We start from the raw sequence: 18,486 nt of genomic DNA on the forward strand, positions 1-18,486 counted from the left end.
GTTTCCCTTGGGCTGGAATAAAACCTGAACTGCAGGTCTAGCATACAAGGCTCGTAATGATATGGTCCTTGGTTAACTTTTCAACCCTTTAACCGATCCTCCCCTTCCCCTAAACAGTCCTATTTACTAACATGATTAGCTTTGCACATGTTGTTCTCTTGCTCTAGAATCCTTTCCCCATGTGTCTCCCTGAGGAAACATCACATTTCTCTCCAGACTCTGTAAAAGCTGGCTTCCTGGGCCCTGCCCTCTGGTCCTTGGGCACAACTACTGTTCCCATCCCTGGCCTTTTTTTTTGGTAATTGGAATATCCCATTACCCTCACCTCTGTTCTGGACTGCAGTGGTTAGACACCTAACACCAGACAGAAAACATCCTCCAGACAGAAAACATCCTGCAGACAGGGGCTATGTCTTCTTTATCTTTGTATCTGTGCTGCCCAGAACAGTATCTGACACGTAATAGGCACTTGCTAAACATTGGTCACATGAATATAAGTAAATAAGCTGAAGGTAAGTGCATTCTCAGAGACAGCAGGTTCAAAGAAACCACCTACAAATTGAGAAGGAAATTCTGTTAAAAGCAAAAAGGCAAAGAGACATATGTAGAGGTGATTTGGTGTTGACGTGCATGCTCAGTCGTGTCGACTGTTTGTGACCCCATGCACTGTAGCCTCCCAGGCTCCTTTTTCCATGGGGATTCTCCAGGCAAGAATACTGGACTGGGTTGCCATGTCCTCCTCCAGGGGATCTTCCTGATCCAGGGATCAAACCTGTGTCTCTGGTGTTTCTTGCATTAGCTGGTGGGTTCTTTACCACTGAGCCACCTGGGAAGCCCCTTGGTGTTGACATTACCTGTGGTCAAAGATGTTTCCTTCACCTATATTTAACAGTCAGCACCTAACTTGGGATACCCCTTCTAGCCTGAGCAGGTGGCTGAAAGTCCTGATGCCTCAGAGCATCCCCAGAGATGTGGCTTGCCAAGTCCTTGCTCAGTTCTGGCACTTTTACCACTAGCTCTGTGATTTGGATAATTTAACCTCATGGGATGTCTATGTAGTTTTCCCTCTATGTAGTGAGAATATCAGCTTGTAATGAGTTCAGTAATGGCCTCTAAAATACATGTCTACTTGGAACCTCAGAATGTGACTTATTTGGACCAGGGTCTTTGCAAATCTAGTTATTAAGGTAAGGATCTCAAGATGATTAGGTGGGCCCTAAATCCAGTGGTGGCTGCCCTATAAGAGATAGTAAAGGAGACATAGACACAGAGGAGAAATCCAGAGAGAAAGGCCATGTGAAGATAGAGGTAGAGATTTCAGTGATACGTGTATCAGCCGAGGAATGCGAGGAGTTGCCAGCAGCTGCCAGGAGCTCGGAGAAAAGCATGGAGTAGATTCTCCCTCAGTTCAGAAGGAATCACCTCTGCCAACATCTTGATATCAGACTTCTGGCCTCCATACTGCTGCTACTGCTAGGTTGCTTCAGTTGTGTCCAACTCTGTGCGACCCCATAGACGGCAGCCCACCAGGCTCCCCTGTCCCTGGGATTCTCCAGGCAAGAACACTGGAGTGGGCTCCTATTTTGAAAGAATAATTTCTATTGTTTTAAGACATCCAGTTTGTGGTCATTCATTATAGCAAGCACTAGGAATCGAACACACAGCCTGACCACTGGGATTTTGAAAAGGTCAAATGGCACAGTGTCAATGGAGGTGCTTTTTGAAGCTCTGTAAAAAGCACGGGGCTGCAGCGCTGAGGCAGGAAGGGGCAGAGCTCCTAGTCCAGCACTGTCAGACAGGCGGTTCACTCCCCCCATCTGAGGCAGCCTGTCTTCAGTTCCAGGTGGACCTTCCTCTGGAGGTGCCACTGTGCAGCCTTGAGAGGTAACTCTTCCTCTTCAAAGTACTTCAAAAGCCCCAGGCCACAAGTACCATGAAGATAGAGATCTGCAGGCTCTAATCTATCAGGTTACTTCTTGAGGGTGTTTCTTTTAAAAAAAATTTTTTTTTTATTGAAATACAGTTGATGTATGATGCTACATGAATTACAGGTATACAATATAGTGATTCAAAATTGTTAAAGGTTCTATTCCATTTATAATTATTATAAAGTACTGGCTATATTCCCCATGTCATACAATATATCCTTGTAGCTTATTTTACACATAAGTTTACACCTCTTGGTCTGTGCTTAGTTGATCAGTTGTGTCTGACTCTCTGCAACCTCATAGACTGTAGCCCACTAGGCTCTTCTGTCCATGGGAATTCTTCAGGCAAGAATATTGGGGTGGGTTGCCATGCCCTCCGCCAGGGGATCTTCCCAATCCAGGGATTGAACCAGGTCTCCTGCATTGCAGGTGGATTCTTTACTGTCTGAGCCACCAGGGAAACCCACACCTCTTAGACCTCTGCCCCTATAGTCCCTCTCCCCACTGGTAACCACCTCTTTGTTCTCTATACCTGTGAGTCGTCTGCTTTTTCATTACATTCATTAGTTTGTTGTATTTATTTATTTATTGTTTTTTATTATTATTGTTTTTTATTTATTTTTCAGATTCCACATATACATGATTTCATACGGTATTTGTCTTTCTCTGTCTGACTTAATAAACTTAGTCTAATACCCTGCAATTGCATCCATGTTGCTGCAAATGGTAACATTTCATTCTTTTTAATTGAGAGTGTTTCTTCCATAGTCAATTTCTGGCCCTTGGATGTAGGTTGAATTTATTCACTATTTATCATGTTTTGCCTAGATGCTCATCTGTGCCCATCTGAACACTTTGTTCTGGGGTGATAAGGAACCTGGCTGCCTCCATCCCTTGGGCTGATTGAGTTTTCACTGTTACACATGGCATCCCATACTCAGGGAGCAGACAGGCCCTCGATAAATCAGCACAGGTATTTTCTTTAAATTTTATCCATTTGTTTTTGGCTGTGCTGGGCCTTTGTTGCTGGGTGGGCTTTACTCTAGTTGTGAGCGGGGCTCCTCTCTAGTTGCAGTGCACGAGCTTCTCATTGTGGTAGCTTCTTGTTGCAGAGCACAGGTTCTAGAGCTCACGGGCTTCAGTAGTTGCAGCTCCCAGGCTCTAGAGCTCAGGCTCAATAGTTGTGGTGCATGAGCTTAGCTGCTCCCTGGCATGCATGTGGGAACTTCCAAGACCAGGGACTGAACCTGCGTCTTCTGCAGTGGCAGGTGGATTCTTTACCACTGACCCACCAGGGAAGCCCAGCAGCACAGGTGTTATGTTGGCTCCCAATGTCCTGCAAAAGCCTGCCCACCACCTCTTGGCCTGGCCTTGAGGGTCAAACTGGGGAGAACCATTTGCAGAGCCACCACTTCCAGCATCGTCCTTTTGAGATGGTATGTCACTACCCTCCTCCAGTAGGGCTTGTAGAGCCCCCTGGCCATTCACCCTCTGAAGCAGAGAGAGGGCGTATATCAGGAGCAAACTCGAGGATCTGCATTAAGATGAGTAAGGAAGACATACCCATTGCAAAGATCTGAATCCTACCTCTATGGTGCCCAACTTATATAGATGTTTTGAATGATTAAATGATGTAATAAATATGATGTGCTTAGTATCCTATATAGTAAGTACATTTAGTAAGTGCTCTAGAAAATGTTAGAAATGTTGCTCTTGGGGCAGATGGTGGACAGAGCAGGTATCCTAATGAGTAGGGGTAGGCCTGATGAAGTCTAAGGAGGTCAGCTGGGACATCTGTTTCTTAGTAACAGGATATGAGCTTCCTTGTGGACTTGGGTGCAAGTCTTGATTCCCCAAGAGGGGCTGGCAAGGGGAAGCGGGGCCTGTTGCTTGTAGGAGGGTCTGAGGGCACAGGCAGCTTCCTGGAACAGGAATCTGGGTTGGGGCTGAAGCACTGTGCTATATATCTGTTTTATATTTTCCATATGTTATGGTGCTTTGATGTCTTATGAACCTTTCTCCCAAGGCTAATCAATTCTTAGAGACAGCAAAGGGGTCAGCCAGGAGCAGGCCTTTGATTGTAAGCTAACTACTCCAGAGCCACACTTGCTCTATCTGATCTGTCCACCCCAGGGGGCAATATTCCTCTACCTCAATCATCCTAGGACCAGGCACCAGGCAACTGAAGGCCACCCCGATAGCCTCGAGCCTGCCAAAATAGTTCAAACTAGCCCATCCTAAACTGTTTACCCTCCCTTGCCTTTCCTGCAAGAACTTCAATTCTTGAAGAGTCAGGAGTCTGGTCTAAGCTCTCCCCTTGCCCTGTCTACTGTCAATGACCCCAACATGGCTCTTCCCCCATCCCCCTGCAAGACATGTGGTAACCTCCTCTCTAGGACCCGTGGGGACCACACACACTTTTTTTTATCTGAGCCTCTCCTGTGTTTCCTCTTGTGGCTGCTTCTGACTGACAATCTCATAAAAGAACACAGAACAAGCATAAGCCCAGTCATCCAAACTGAGGCCTACAGTGTATAGATTGGGACAGGGATGCAGTAGGTCTCAGGACCCCCAATCTTAGATGGGGGACTGGTACAGAAAGAACAGCACACTGGCCCTGTGGTGAGCACTAACTCCACATCATGGTTGCCAGAGGAGTGATCTGAAACCCAATGCAAAAGCCCAGAGGCTGCGGTCAGGGTGGGAGTGTTGTTGCTGAGGATGACAGTTTCTAAGTCAAACCAGATGGAGGTAAAACTGACAGTGCTTAAACAGTCAATTCAGCTGACAGTTTGTTATTCAAATGATGTTTTCCCTCAGCACGAATTGTCTAGGGAAAATGGAGATCCTACAGAAGAGGATACAGGGAGAACTCTTAGGAGGAAAAATGGCTTGAACTATGATGCTAGCAGTGAAATTGGTAGAGAGAGTCATACTTGGAATACTCTTGGAGGGTAGGGCTGTTGAGATTTGTCTGAGGATTGATTATGGAGCCTGAGAATAAGAGGGGCCAACTCCAAAGGTATTGGCTTAAGCCCATAGGTGAATGTTGTCCTATTGATTGAGACGAGAGAAACTGGGGTAGGGAAGGTGGGCCTGCAGGGAGAGAACTCAAGAGTTCGGTTTTGTGCATGTTACATGTAAGTTACCTGTTAGACATCCAAGGGCAAAGGAACAATAGGCATTATATATATGAGACTGTGTGTGAGAGAGGTTGAGGACTGACATAAGAATTGGGGAGCCCTTGGTAGATAGATGGGACTGGGTGATATAGTTTATTAAGTAAGGGTGGGTAGAGGAGATCCCAGGACAAGAACTCTTATTCATTTAGAGATCTGGAAGGACCGAGGATCCAGGAAAACAGAGTTTTATGTTATACCTGGCTTTCCCTTTTTTATATCACTTGCCAGGCCCTTTATAGACATTTGGATGGTTAACATTACCAGCTGTGGAGCCAGACTCACCCAAGTTAAAGTCCTTAGTTCATTTCAGTCACTCAGTTATGTCCAACTCTTTGCGACCCCATGGACTGCAGCACGCCAGGCCTCCCTGTCCATCACCAATTCCCGGAGCTCACTCAAACTCATGTCCATTGAGTTGGTGATGCCATCCAACCATCTCATCCTCTGTCATCTCCTTCTCCTCCTGCCTTCAATCTTTCCCAGCATCAGGGTCTTTTCCAATGAGTCAGTACTTGGCATCAGGCAGCCAAGTCCTAGCTTTACCATTTGTCAGTGAGAAAAGTTTGCCAGGTTATTAACCTCTCTTCAATTAACTTCCTTTCTTTCCTGTCTTTTCTTTCTTTCTCTCCTCCATCTCTCTCCCACTCTTTCTTTACTTCTGTTTTTCCTCCCATTCTCCCTCCTGTCCTCTCTTCCTTTTGTAAAGTAAGGATAGTAACACTTACTTCCATAAGGTTTTGTGAAAATTAAAAGTGAAAATTCATGTAAATGGCTCAACACCTAGCACATAGTAAGCTCTTATTAAAGTTTAGCTGTCAAAAACAATGCTATGAAAAACATGCTTTGTAGATCATATGTTGAGGGACTACTATTAGGACTATCATTATTTTACAGATTCTCAAGATTAGGTTCTAGAATCATTGAGATCACCACTCATGTATTGTTGTTCTGTTGCTAAGTCATGTTCGACTCTTTGTGACCCCATGAATGTAGCATGCTAGGCTTCCCTGTCCTTCACTATCTCCTAGAGTTTGCTCAAACTCAGGTCCATTGAGTCATTGATGTCATCCAACCATCTTATCCTCTTTTGCCCCATTCTCCCCTTGCTCTCAATCTCTCTCAATATCAGAGTCTTTTCCAGTGAGTTGGCTGTTTGCACCAAATGGCCAAAGTATTGGAGTTTCAGCTTCAGCATCAGTCCTTCTAATGAGTATTCAGGGTGATTTCCTTTAGGATTGACTGGTTTGATCTCCTTGCTGTCCAAGGGATTCTCAAGAGTCTTCTCTAGCACCACAGTTCAAAAGCATCAATTCTTAGGCACTAAGCCTTTTTTATGGTCCAACTCTCACATCCATACATGACTACTGGAAAAACCATAGCTTTGACTAGACGGACCTTTGTCGGCTGAGTGATGTTTCTGCTTTTTAATATGCTGTCTGTGTTTGTCAGAGCTTTTCTTCTCAGGAGCAAGCATCTTTTAATTTCGTGGCTTCAGTCACCGTCCGAAGTGGTTTTGGAGCCCAAGAAAATAAAATCTGTCACTGTTTCCATTTTTCCTCCATCTATTTGTCATGAAGTGATAGGACCAAATGCCATGATCTGAGTTTTTTGAATGTTGAATTTTAAGCCAGCTTTTTCACTCTCCTCTTTCACTTTCATCAAGAGGGTCTTTAGTTCCTCTTCATTTTTGCCATTAAAGTGGTATCATCTGTATATCTGAGGTTGTTGATATTTCTGCCAGCAATCTTGATTCCAGCTTGTGATTCATCCAGCCTGGTATTTTGCATGATGTACTCTGCACAGAAGTTAAATAAAGAGGGTGACAGTATACAGCCTTGACATACCCCTTTCCCAATTTGGAACCAGTCTGTTGTTCTGTGTCCAGTTTTAATTGTTGCTTCTTGTCCTGCACACAGATTTCTCAGGAGACTGGTAAGGTGGTCTGGTATTCCCATATATTGAAGAATTTTCCAGTTTGTTGTGATCCACACAGTCAAAGGCTTTAGCATAGTCACTGAAGCAGAAGTGGATTTTTTTTTTTTGGAATTCCCTTGCTTTTTCTATGATCCAGCAGATGTTGGCAATTTGATCTTTGGTTTTCTAATTCCAGCTTATATATCTGGAAGTTCTTGGTTCATGTACTGCTGAGACCTCACTTGAAGGATTTTGAGTATAATCTTGCTAGCATGTGAAATGAGTCCACTGTATGATATTTTGAACATTCTTTGGCATTGCCTTTCTTTGGCATAGGAATGAAAGCTGACCTTTTCCAGTGTGGCCACTGCTGAGTTTTCCAAATTTGCTGGCATACTGAGTGCAGCACTTTAACAGCATCATCTTTTAGGATTTGAAATTGCTTGGCAAGAATTCTATCACCTCCACTGACTTTATTCGTAGAAATGCTTTGTAGAGCCCACTTGACTTCACACTCCAGGATGTCTGTCTCTAGATGAGTGACCACACCATCATGGTTATCTGGGCCATTAAGACCTTTTTTTGTATAGTTCTTCTGTGTATTCTTGCCACCTCTTCTTAATCTCTTCTACTTCTGTTAGTCCTTGCCATTTCTGTCCTTTATTGTTCCTGTCTTTGCATGATATATTCCCTTGGTATCTCCAATTTTCTTAAAGAGAAAATCTCCAATTTTCTCTAGTCTTTCCCCTTCTATTGCTTTCCTTTATTTCTTTGCGTTGTTCACTTAAGCCTTTCTTTTTTTTTTTTTTTATAAATTTATTTATTTTAGTTGGGGGCTAATTACTTTACAATATTGTAGTAGTTTTTGCCATACATTGACATGAATCAGCCATGGGTTTACATGTGTTCCCCTTCCTGGACCCCCCACCCACCTCCCTCCCCATCCCATCCCTCTGGGTCATCCCATTGCCCTGGCCCTGAGCCCTTGTCTCATGCATCGAACATGGAATGGTGTTCTGTTTCACATATGATAATATACATGTTTCAATGCTATTCTCCCAGAACGTCCCACCCTCACCTTCTCCCTCAGAGTCCATAAAATTGTTCTATGCATCTGTGTCTCTTATTCTGTCTCGCATATAGGGTTATCGTTACCATCTTTCAAATTCCATATATATGCATTAGTATACTGTATTGTTGTTTTTCTTTCTGGCTTACTTCACTCTGTATAATGGGCACACTTAAGCCTTTCTTATCTCTCCTTGCTGTTCTCTGGAACTCTGCATTCAGTTGGGTATATCTTTCCCTTTCTCCTTTACCTTTCACTTCTCTTCTTTCCCCAGCTATTCGTAAGGCCTCCTCAGACAACCACTTTGCCTTCTTGCATTTCTTTTTCTTGGGGATGATTTTGGTCACCACCTCCTGTACAATGTTCTTCAGGCACTCTATCAGATTTAACCCTTGAATCTATTTGTCACCTCCACTGTATAGTCATAAGCTATTTGAGTTAGGTCATACCTGAATGACCTAGTGATTTTCCCTGCTTTCTTCAATTTGAGCCTGAATTTTGCAATAAGGAGTTCATGATCTGAGCCGCAGCCAGCAACCAGTCTTGTTTTGCTGACTGTATAGAGCTTCTCCATCTTTTGCTGCAAAGAATATAATCAATCTGATTTTGGTATTGACCATCTGGTGATGTCCATGGGTAGAGTCATCTCTTGTTGGAAGAGAGTGTCTGCTATGACCATACTCATACATGTGATACCTTATATAAGAGAATCTGAAGATGGCCTCTCAGTGATACTGAGAAAACCTATTTAGTTCATGCTTGGCTACTTCTGTTTCCCCAGTAAAATGAGTATTTCAGTTTCTTAATCAAGCCAAGAGAAAGCTGCAGTATTCAGAATGGGGTTGGCATAGTCAGTCTCTAAACATCCAGCCAAAATAAGGTTTCACACTGTTTTAATGATGGGATCTCTGAAATGGAAGATTCTTAAAGAAAGATTGGCTAAGACACCTTGGCAACCAAGTATAGAGGCCCTTGGACACCATCCTCCCCTCCCCAGGATTTTATGGAAACCACAAGGATTCTTGAAGGACCTTCTCTTCTTGGTACTTAAAGAAACACAAACTGCTGCAGGACTGAGCTGGTTTGGGTAAACTGCTCTGCTGCTGCTTCTCTCAGAGCCTTGCCAGGGATGTGGGAAAACAGACATCAAAGGCATCCTGGCCTGAAGTCAGATGCTTCAGTGCCTTCTTGGCATTGCATTCAGACTCCATCAGTAGCTGAGACGTGTCTCATGGCTGAAGGGTAGGTCTTCAGTTCCCTACCCAAATGGCAATGGGAAGTAAAAACGTGCCTCTCAGAATCTACTAGAGCCTCCAATAATCTTTTGTTTTCATAGGGTAAAGGGATAATAGGACCAATATTTCTTTCAGTCCAGTCTGGTTAGTCCAGCTAGGTAGCACAAGGGGAAAGGTAGACATAGAGTTTCTAGAAGCAGGAAGAAGCAGACCCTGAGTGCCTGAGACCCATCTCTTTTAGGGCAAGAACTCCAAGTCACAAAATCAAGATGGTTCCAAATTAACCCCAAATTTTAATTTTATAGCGTCCATTAACAAACTACTCTAATGAACCATTGTCCAGTTGTTTAATAATTCAGTTAGCTATAGAACAACTGGTTTTTCAATGCTGGCTGAACATTAGAATCACATCGAGAATTTCTGATGAATATGGTTACCCAGGCTATACCTTCAAAGATTCTGAGTTAATTAATCTGCTGCATGGCCTAAATATTGGTAGGTTTTAAAAACTCCCCTGGTGATACTAATTTGCAGCTTGGACTGAGAGCTACTATGAAGAATACCTGCCCTTCCCCTCATTGTTGTAACTATTCAGGTGACTGGTGTGGACTGGCTGCTGTTGTGTTTGACTGATTTCTCAGTCATTGACCCACAATTGGTTGAGCTAGTTGGCTATTCATAGATGACCTTGGGATCCACCACTCCATTTTCAGCAGTTTAGAGGGACTTAACAATCTTTCTTCGAAAGAGGAAGCTGTGTTTGATCCAGGGAAACCAGCCTCACATACGAAGATGTGTGAATTCCAAATCCACTGCTGAATTTGGATATTTTAATTTTTCGATTTTTAAATGCAAATTAGAGAAAATGGAGTGTTACCAGGATGAGTCAGAATACCTCTCAATGTGGTAAAAGCCACCTAAGGCAGGACCTTGGAGAGAGGTAACAGAGGAGACTCTATCAGCTCTCTTCTGTAAATAGCATATTCTCTAGCTTCTGTATTTCATGCTTTGACATCTTGGGGCCTTTCTGACCCTAGGAGGGACTGTCCTGCCCAAGGTTGTTGTTGTTCAATTGCTCAGTTGTGTCCAACTCTTTTCGACCCCCCAGATTGCAACACGCCAGGTTCCCTGTCCTTCACTATCTCCCGGAACTTGGTCAAACTCATGTCCATCGAGTCAGTGATGCTGTCCAACCATCTCATCCTGTGTCACCCCCTTCTCTTCCTGCCCTCAATCTTTGCAGCATCAGGGTCTTTTCCAATGAGTTGGCTCTTTACATCAGGTAACCAAAGTATTGGAACTTCATCATCAGTCCTTCCAATGAATATTCAGGGTTGATTTCTTTCATGATTGACTGGTTGATCTCCTTGCTGTCCAAGGGATTCTCAAGGGTCTTCTCCAGAACCACAGAAAACATCAGTTCTTTGGTGCTCAGCCTTCTTTATGGTCCAACTCTCACATCTGTACATGACTATTGAAAAAACAAAAACAAAGCTTTGGCTGTGTGGACCTTTGTTTAACCCACATGGCTCCGGGTTAGCCAATTTCAAGAAATAGTAAAATACTGGCCTATAAGCATGACTTACATATGCAAATAAACCAATCTAGAGCCCTGACCTCCAACCACCTCCTTGATAGGCTCTCATCACTCCAAAGCCAGGTACCAGGCAAATAGGTTTATACCCCAGAACTTGCTGAAATTATTGAAATTAGTCAATGCTAAACCTGCTTTCCCTGCCTCGCTTGCTTATCTCCCTTGTGTTCCCCGTTCCCTCTGCCTTCTAACTTCCCCTGGTGCTTCTCCAAGTGCCCCCGCCCCCACCCTAGTGTGGCATGCCCTCTTGTATTGTGGTCTCTGAGTATAACAAACTCTCTTTTCAATGGCAATCATTTCCTGGTCTGTTTGCCTTGATAATGATAAATAAATAATGATAAAACTTACCATTTTAAAATACCTTTCTGGGGCTGGGGAAAGAAGGAAAGCGGGAGTCAAGTCAGAGGCAACTAAGAAGGAATTAACATTCTTGTCTCTACTGGAGGAGAGGAGATGTTGAAAAATCCCTTGGGTGTACATGAGTGTTAAACCCTGAAGAGGATTCCAACAGTCAGAATTCGACCTGTGACTGTTTACCTAGCAGAATACTGCCCTCTCTTACAGAAGCTTCAGTGCTCCCTATAGATGGAAGTCAGTGAGTCAAGAAGCCTTTACTTACACTAAAAGTAGTGTGCCCAGGGCCGAGTAGAAAATGGCAACCCACTCCAGTATTCTTACCTGGGAAATCCCATGGACAGAGGAACCTGGCATTCTATAGTCCATGGGATCACAAAGAGTCAGACACGACTGAGTGCATGCACGCGTGCGCGCGCACACACACACACACACACACACACACACGCACACACACACACACAGTGTACCCAGGAGAGGATGGCCAATGAGTGCAAAACACCAGTCATATCAAAGCCCTCCTCAGGGGAATTTGTGGTACTTGGAGTAGATTGCTCTTCATTGATTTCAATGGCTATTAAGGGAAACCCTGAAGGTGTGAAAAAGGCAGAAATTTTCCTAAAGGATGACCATCCACCTGGTAGGGTATATGTGGCAGGAGAGTGGGGTTACACTACCAGAGATCTTCTCCCGTTTTCTTGAGAGTCAAGGGCAGCCAAGTGTAGCTACGTGTAAGTCAGATATAATACTTTGTCTTTCTGGGTTGCTCCCTCTAAGCTACTTGATATTTGCAATTAGGGAGTTTTATAGTCACAAGATTTGAAAAATGAGAGTCTTTGCCCAAACTTGGTGCATAACTCTGATTCAGATGATGTGCTGAGAGGTTCCTCATCATTTTTAGAACTTCTTTGAACTTAACAGATCTGGTTCTGGGTCTCGAAAAGTGGGTCACCATATCTCAGTAAGTACCTGTGTCCATACAAGATCAGTTGGACTTCTCTGTGCCTCATTCTCCTCATCTATCAAGTGGGAAAGATATCTAATTACCTAAACACACAGAGGATGAGATGGATGGATAGCATCACTGAGTTAGTGGACATCAGTTTCAGCAAACTCCAGAAGATAGTGAAGGACAGGGAAGCCTGGCATGCTGCAGTTCATGGGGTTGCAAAGAGTCAGACAGGACTTAGTGACTGAAAACAACAAATATATAGAATGAGTTTATATATGTAAAAATTAAGAACAGTACTTAGTAAGCACTCAATGGGCTTCCCAGGTGGCGCTAGTGGTCAAGAACCCACCTGCCCATGCAGGAGACCTAAGAGATGCTTGTTCAATCCCTGGGTTGGGAAGATCCCCTGGAGGAGGGCATGGCAATCCACTCCAGTATTCTTGCCTGGAGAACCCCATGGACAGAGGAGCCTGGTGGGCTATAGTCACAAAGACTTGGACACTACTGAAGCAGCTTAGCATGCACACAAGCACTCAGTAAATACTAGCTCTCTTCAACCACTAAGAAAACCACCAGATGTTAAGAAGTCACTGATTTGCTTTTGTGAGGAGTAAATTACTCTCAACTCTGCCATGAAAAATGGACATGATTGAATTTCTTTGTCTTAGTTGCAGGGATGCTTAGGATCTGCCCCACAAGTCTCAGAAGCTAAGGAGTAACAATCATCTGCCAATTTAGGAGCATAGTTAAAACAAGATCATCAGAGCTTCACCTGCCTCCTAGAAGCCTGATCCTCCACCCAGACTGGAGCCATTCCCACTCCCTCAGAGACAGACAGGTTCTGGGACTTCAGGAGCCTCTGAGGCTGGGACCCTAGCAGCTGGTGGAGCAGAAAGACAAAGACTTGCCAATCGGAGCCAGATTCAAATTCCATTGTGAGATGTAGTAGCATAGAACTCTGGAAAATGCTTTTCCTGGTTAATTTCTTTGCCCCTCAGAACCTGATTCAAGGTCACTCCCTATGAGAAGCCTTCCAGAACTGGTTCGGTCCAAATCCGCTGTTCCTTTCGTTGGTCTTATTTCTGTCATAACACTGCACTGCCACTCAGATTGAATGAGACTAAAACAACATTTGCAAGGCAGTATCTTGTAATTTTGCTGCTGACATGTCTGATCCCATGAATCGGGCTGCTTTGACCACGACTTCCTCAAAGCCAGGGACTGTGTCTCATTCATTTTTCTATCCCTAGGGGCTGTCAGAGTGCTGGCACATAGAAGCTGTTCAGTAAATTAGGATAAGTGAATGAATTAAGGAAACTCCTTTGAGCATCAGTTTTGAAGTGGGGGAAAAGATGCCTACTTCCCAGCATTGCGCTTTGGATGAGGTGAGATGGTACTTGTAGCTTGTGCAGGATAATCACAGCTCAGGTTCCTGCCAGTGCTCATTGTCTGGCACAAGTTGGACATCAATCAAGTTTATTTACTTCCTTCCCACAGTACTCCTCATGGAGGTGACTTTCCCATGAGCGTCTCCAAGTCTTCCTTTCCAGGTTCGCTGGGAGGTCCACATCCCAGTGACCAAAAGCCCGATTAGTCATCTTTCCTTAAGTCCTCCAAGTCTGCAGAGATTAGCCTTCTTTCATCCAGGGCACCTTTCTTAGACTCTCCAGCTATTCTTCCCCTGGAATTATTATCTGGGAACTTCACATCCTGTGGTTTTTTGGCAGAGATTCTCTCAGAGTCTGCAAAGTGTTTTCTCTCAAAAAGCCAAGTGCCCCTGCTGCCTCCTCAAATTCAGTTAAATATTGTGGTGGAAACATCCGAGATTAGGTGGAAATGTACCAGATATGGGGCCTTGTGAAACACCTTTTGGACTCCAAGACTATTTTCTGGACAGAAAAAAAGTTCTTTGCTTCTACTGGAGAGTACCCTGCTACACCGTCACTATTGCAGTCGGTCAGAAATATGGGTCTTATTCCTTTTCCCTCTCCACCAACCCTCTTCCAAGCTGATAATTTCCACAATATATGCATTCTGGTTACCTGCAATCCAGGAAAACAGAGGTGATGTTTCCCTGGCTGTGGGAAATTGTTACTCATTCAGATATCAGTTTTCCACCCTCGGAGAGAAAATAGGCTCCTTTGAGGGATGGAGACCTGAGAAACTCTATTTAGTACTTTGTAAAGACCTATACGGAGAAAAGATTCTAAAAATGAGTGGATATATGTGTGTGTATAGCTGATTCACTTTGCTTACACTTGAAACTAACACAGCATTGCTGATCAGCTATACTGCAATAAAAATTTAGGAAAAAATAGACATAACCGTGCCCCTGGGCATTTCCAGACAATCAATTACATTGCAGATGACAGTGAAAACAGGATGCATGCTCCCTTTACAGACCACTCCACAGCACAGACGACACTTGCCAGCCTCTGGGGAAACCCCAGGCCTCAGTCACCCTGCAGGGAGACCTTACCTGGAGAGTGTTCTGCCTGTAACTTTATGCTGGCTGCTGGTGGGCAGCGATGGTGTTGTTGATTGGCAGTGGCACTCCACCCAGGGCACTGCCCCTCACCGCAAGTTACTACAAGGCGCTGAGTATGCATTGAGCTTTCATGTTTGCTTCCAGGGGAGGGGGGAGTGCTTGACTGTAACACAGCCAGGCATCCCCTGTGCCTGCTAAACCTCTGGATGCTCCACAGTGGGGGGCACGGCTGACAGTCCTTGTCATCAGGAGTCTAATGAAAACACCATCCACGATCTCATGGTGCAGATGCAGCACCCAGCTCCCCAGTTTTTGCTGCACTGGTCCGGTGTGTGCCCGTGGTAACCTGAATGTTAACACCATCTAACTCCCTTGATTCTATTAATACCTTGGAACCCAGCAACAGAGCCTCTGTTCTGCTCCTCCAAGAAATGAACCTACCACACTGCCAGCAATGCCCAGTGTGTTACTGAGATGGGCGTCTCAGGATCACTTACAGTCATCAACACAGATTTCGGGTCAATCTTGGCTGAATGCTTTTAGGAATGCCAAAAAGGGCCATGTTGTGGACATGAGTGTTCTGAATACAAGCTAACCTTTTGAATGTCTGTGTTGAGAAAAAAGCAGAGGAGAAAACTGGAAAAAGAAAACCTAAGCAAACAATAAAGCCAATTGGATATGACAACACTAGCCAGAAATGCTGTTTGGAAACATTTTCATCTCTTCTAGAAAGTGCTTAAATAGCTGTGTGTGTATCCCAAAGAATAAAACCTTTGCAATAATCCCTTTAGAACAAGGCCTGCTAGCTACAGCCAAATTGCTGGCTAATTTTCATATATCCATTTTCCATATACTAATTTAGTATATCCATTTTCCTCCCTTATCTCCCACTTCTTTCTACTTTCCCCAGTTTCCTACTTTAAGTTACAGGTTTCTAAAGGTTCAAAATGTCTGGTTTCAAAAGCACAACCCATAGAATAACAGTGAGTTGGACTTCACCAAAATTTAAAAGCTATTCTTTGAAGGACTGTTAAGGCCACGAGAAAAGCCATGCATCGGGGAAATAAATTTGCAAAGCACATATCTGAAAAGGGACTTGTACTTAGAATATGTAAAGAATTCTCAAAATTCAATAGGAAAACAAATAGCCAAATATTAAAGAGAAGAGTATTTGCCCAGACACTACACCAAAATGTATATACACGTGGCACTTAAGCACATGAAAAGATACTAAACATCATTAATTAGGGAAATGTGAATTAAAACCAAATAAAATACCACTGCATAACTTTTCACAATGGCTAAAATGAATAAGACTGAGCGTAGAAAGCACTGGTAAAGATATAGAGGAAGTAGAACTCTCAGATGCTTCTGATGGCAATGTAAAATGATATAATCAACTTGGAAAACAATACAGTTGTTTCTGAAAAAGCCAAACATATACCTATCATATGATCCTACTATTGTGCTCCTATTTGCCCCCGGAAATAAAAGCAGATGTCCATACTACAGCTTATTCACTGATCATGTTCAATTAATTTTCTGTAGCCCCAAAATGGAAACAACCCAATTGTCCATCAACAGATGAATGGATGAATAAACTGTGGCATATTCATATAATAGAATGCTACCCAGCAATTAAAAGGAGTGAACCATTAACATACATAGCAGCGTGGATGAATCTCGAAATAACTATGCTGAGTGACAGAAGCCAGGAACAAAGGAGTATGTACTGTGTGATTCCATTTGTATAAAATTGGAGATAAAGATGGGGAGAAGAGAATGGAGAAGGGATTACAAAGAGGCAGGAGGAAACTTTGGGGAATGAAACACATGTTTGCTGTCTTGATTGTGGTGATAGCGTCACTTCTTTTTTTTTGTTTACATTGAAGTATAGTCAGTTTACAAAGTTAGGTTAGTTTCTGGTATATAGCAGAGTGATTCAGTTATATATGTGTGATTATATACATATATGATTCACTTGTATATGAATCAGTTATATATATATGATTCAGTTATGTATATACACACATATATATACTTTTTCAGATTCTTTTCTCTTATAGATTATTGCAAGATGTTGAGTATAGTTTCCTGTGCTATATAGTAGGTTTTTATTGGTTATCTTTTACATATAATAGTGTGTATATAAAAATCCCAAATTCTTAATTTATCCCTCCTCCCCCTCTCCTCTTTGGTAATCATAAGTTGTTTTCTCTGTGAATCTATTTCTATTTTGTAAATAAGTTTGTGCCATTTGTTTTTGGATTCTACATATAAGCGATGGCATATGATATTTTTCTTTCTCTGGCTTACTTCACTTAGTATGATAATCTCTAGGTCCATCTATGTTGCTGCAGATGGCATTATTTCATTCTCTTTTATGGCTGAGTAATATTTCATTGTATAAATGTGTGTGTGTGTGTGTATATATATATATACACACACATATATATATTGCCACATCTTTATTCATTCATCTGTCAGTGGATGTTTAGACTGCTTCTCTGTCTTGGCTATTGTAAATAGTGCTGCAATGAAAATTGGGGTGCATTTATCATTTTGAATTATGGTTTTCTCTGGATATATGCCCAGGAATGAGATCACTGGACCATATGGGAAGTATTTTTAGTTTTTTAAGGAACTTCTATACTGTTCTCCATAGTAGCTGCACCAGTTTACATTTCTACTAACAGCATGGTAGAGTTCCTTTTTCTCCATACCTTCTTCAGCGTTTAATATTTGTAGACTTTTTGGATGATGGTCACTCTCACCAGTGTCGGGTGATACCTCACTGTAGCTTTAATTTGCATTTCTGTAATAATTAGTGATGTTGAGCATCTTTTCATGTGCCTAGTAAATATCTGTATGTCTTTTTTGGAGAAATGTTTACTTAGATATCCTGCCCATTTCTTGATTGAGTTGTTTTTTTATATTGAGCTATATGAGCTGTTTGTATATTTTAGAAATTAATCTTTCTTGGTCTTGTCACTTGCAAATATTTTCTTCCATTCTGTAGGTGGTCTTTTCATTTTGATTATGGTTTCCTTTGCTGTGCAAAACCTTTTAAGTTTAATTGATTCCGTTTGTTTACTTTTGTTTTTATTTCCATTACTCTAGGAGATAGATCCAAAAAAAATATTGCTGTGATTTATGTCAAAGAGTGTTATGCCTAAGTTTTCCTCTAGGAGTTTTAGAGTATCCAGTTTTATATTTCATTCTTTGTGTTGATGGCTTCACTTTTTGATTGTGGTGATGGGTTGTGTAGTGGTAGTATTTAAATGTTAAAATATGAAATTATGTCCTGTAAATGTGTATAGTTTATGATATGTTAATTATATCTCAATAAAACTGTTACAAATGCCTGAGACAGGCATCCCATGGGATACTTCTTCTGTGCACAGTTAGAAATGGTGATGGTCTGAATATTATCCCTGCACTTGAGTTCATGTGGTGATTCATGAGCTGGATTCATAAGCTGGATTCATGGAACATCACATGGGGATATGTCCAGACATTCTGAACCTATAGTTTGGGATTGTCTTTGAAGTGAGGAAAGTGTCTGTGAGATCATCTATTGACAGGCCCTGTCACCTTGACACACGTGTATCTAGCCCTTTGCTCAGTGCTCATCATTTAAAGTCAGGGGTCTTCTAGTCCTTAGAGGAACTTACGAATCTAGTGGGAAAAGCAAGTCATCCTCAGCATATAGTGATTCAACATGAAAATTATATAGTAGGCTTAGGTCTTGGTTCTGTTCTATGGCCTGA

The sequence above is a fragment of the Giraffa tippelskirchi genome, chromosome 5 (assembly GCF_054371585.1).
Source record: "Giraffa tippelskirchi isolate mGirTip1 chromosome 5, T2T-mGirTip1v1.2.pri, whole genome shotgun sequence".
NCBI classification, from domain to species: domain Eukaryota; kingdom Metazoa; phylum Chordata; class Mammalia; order Artiodactyla; family Giraffidae; genus Giraffa; species Giraffa tippelskirchi.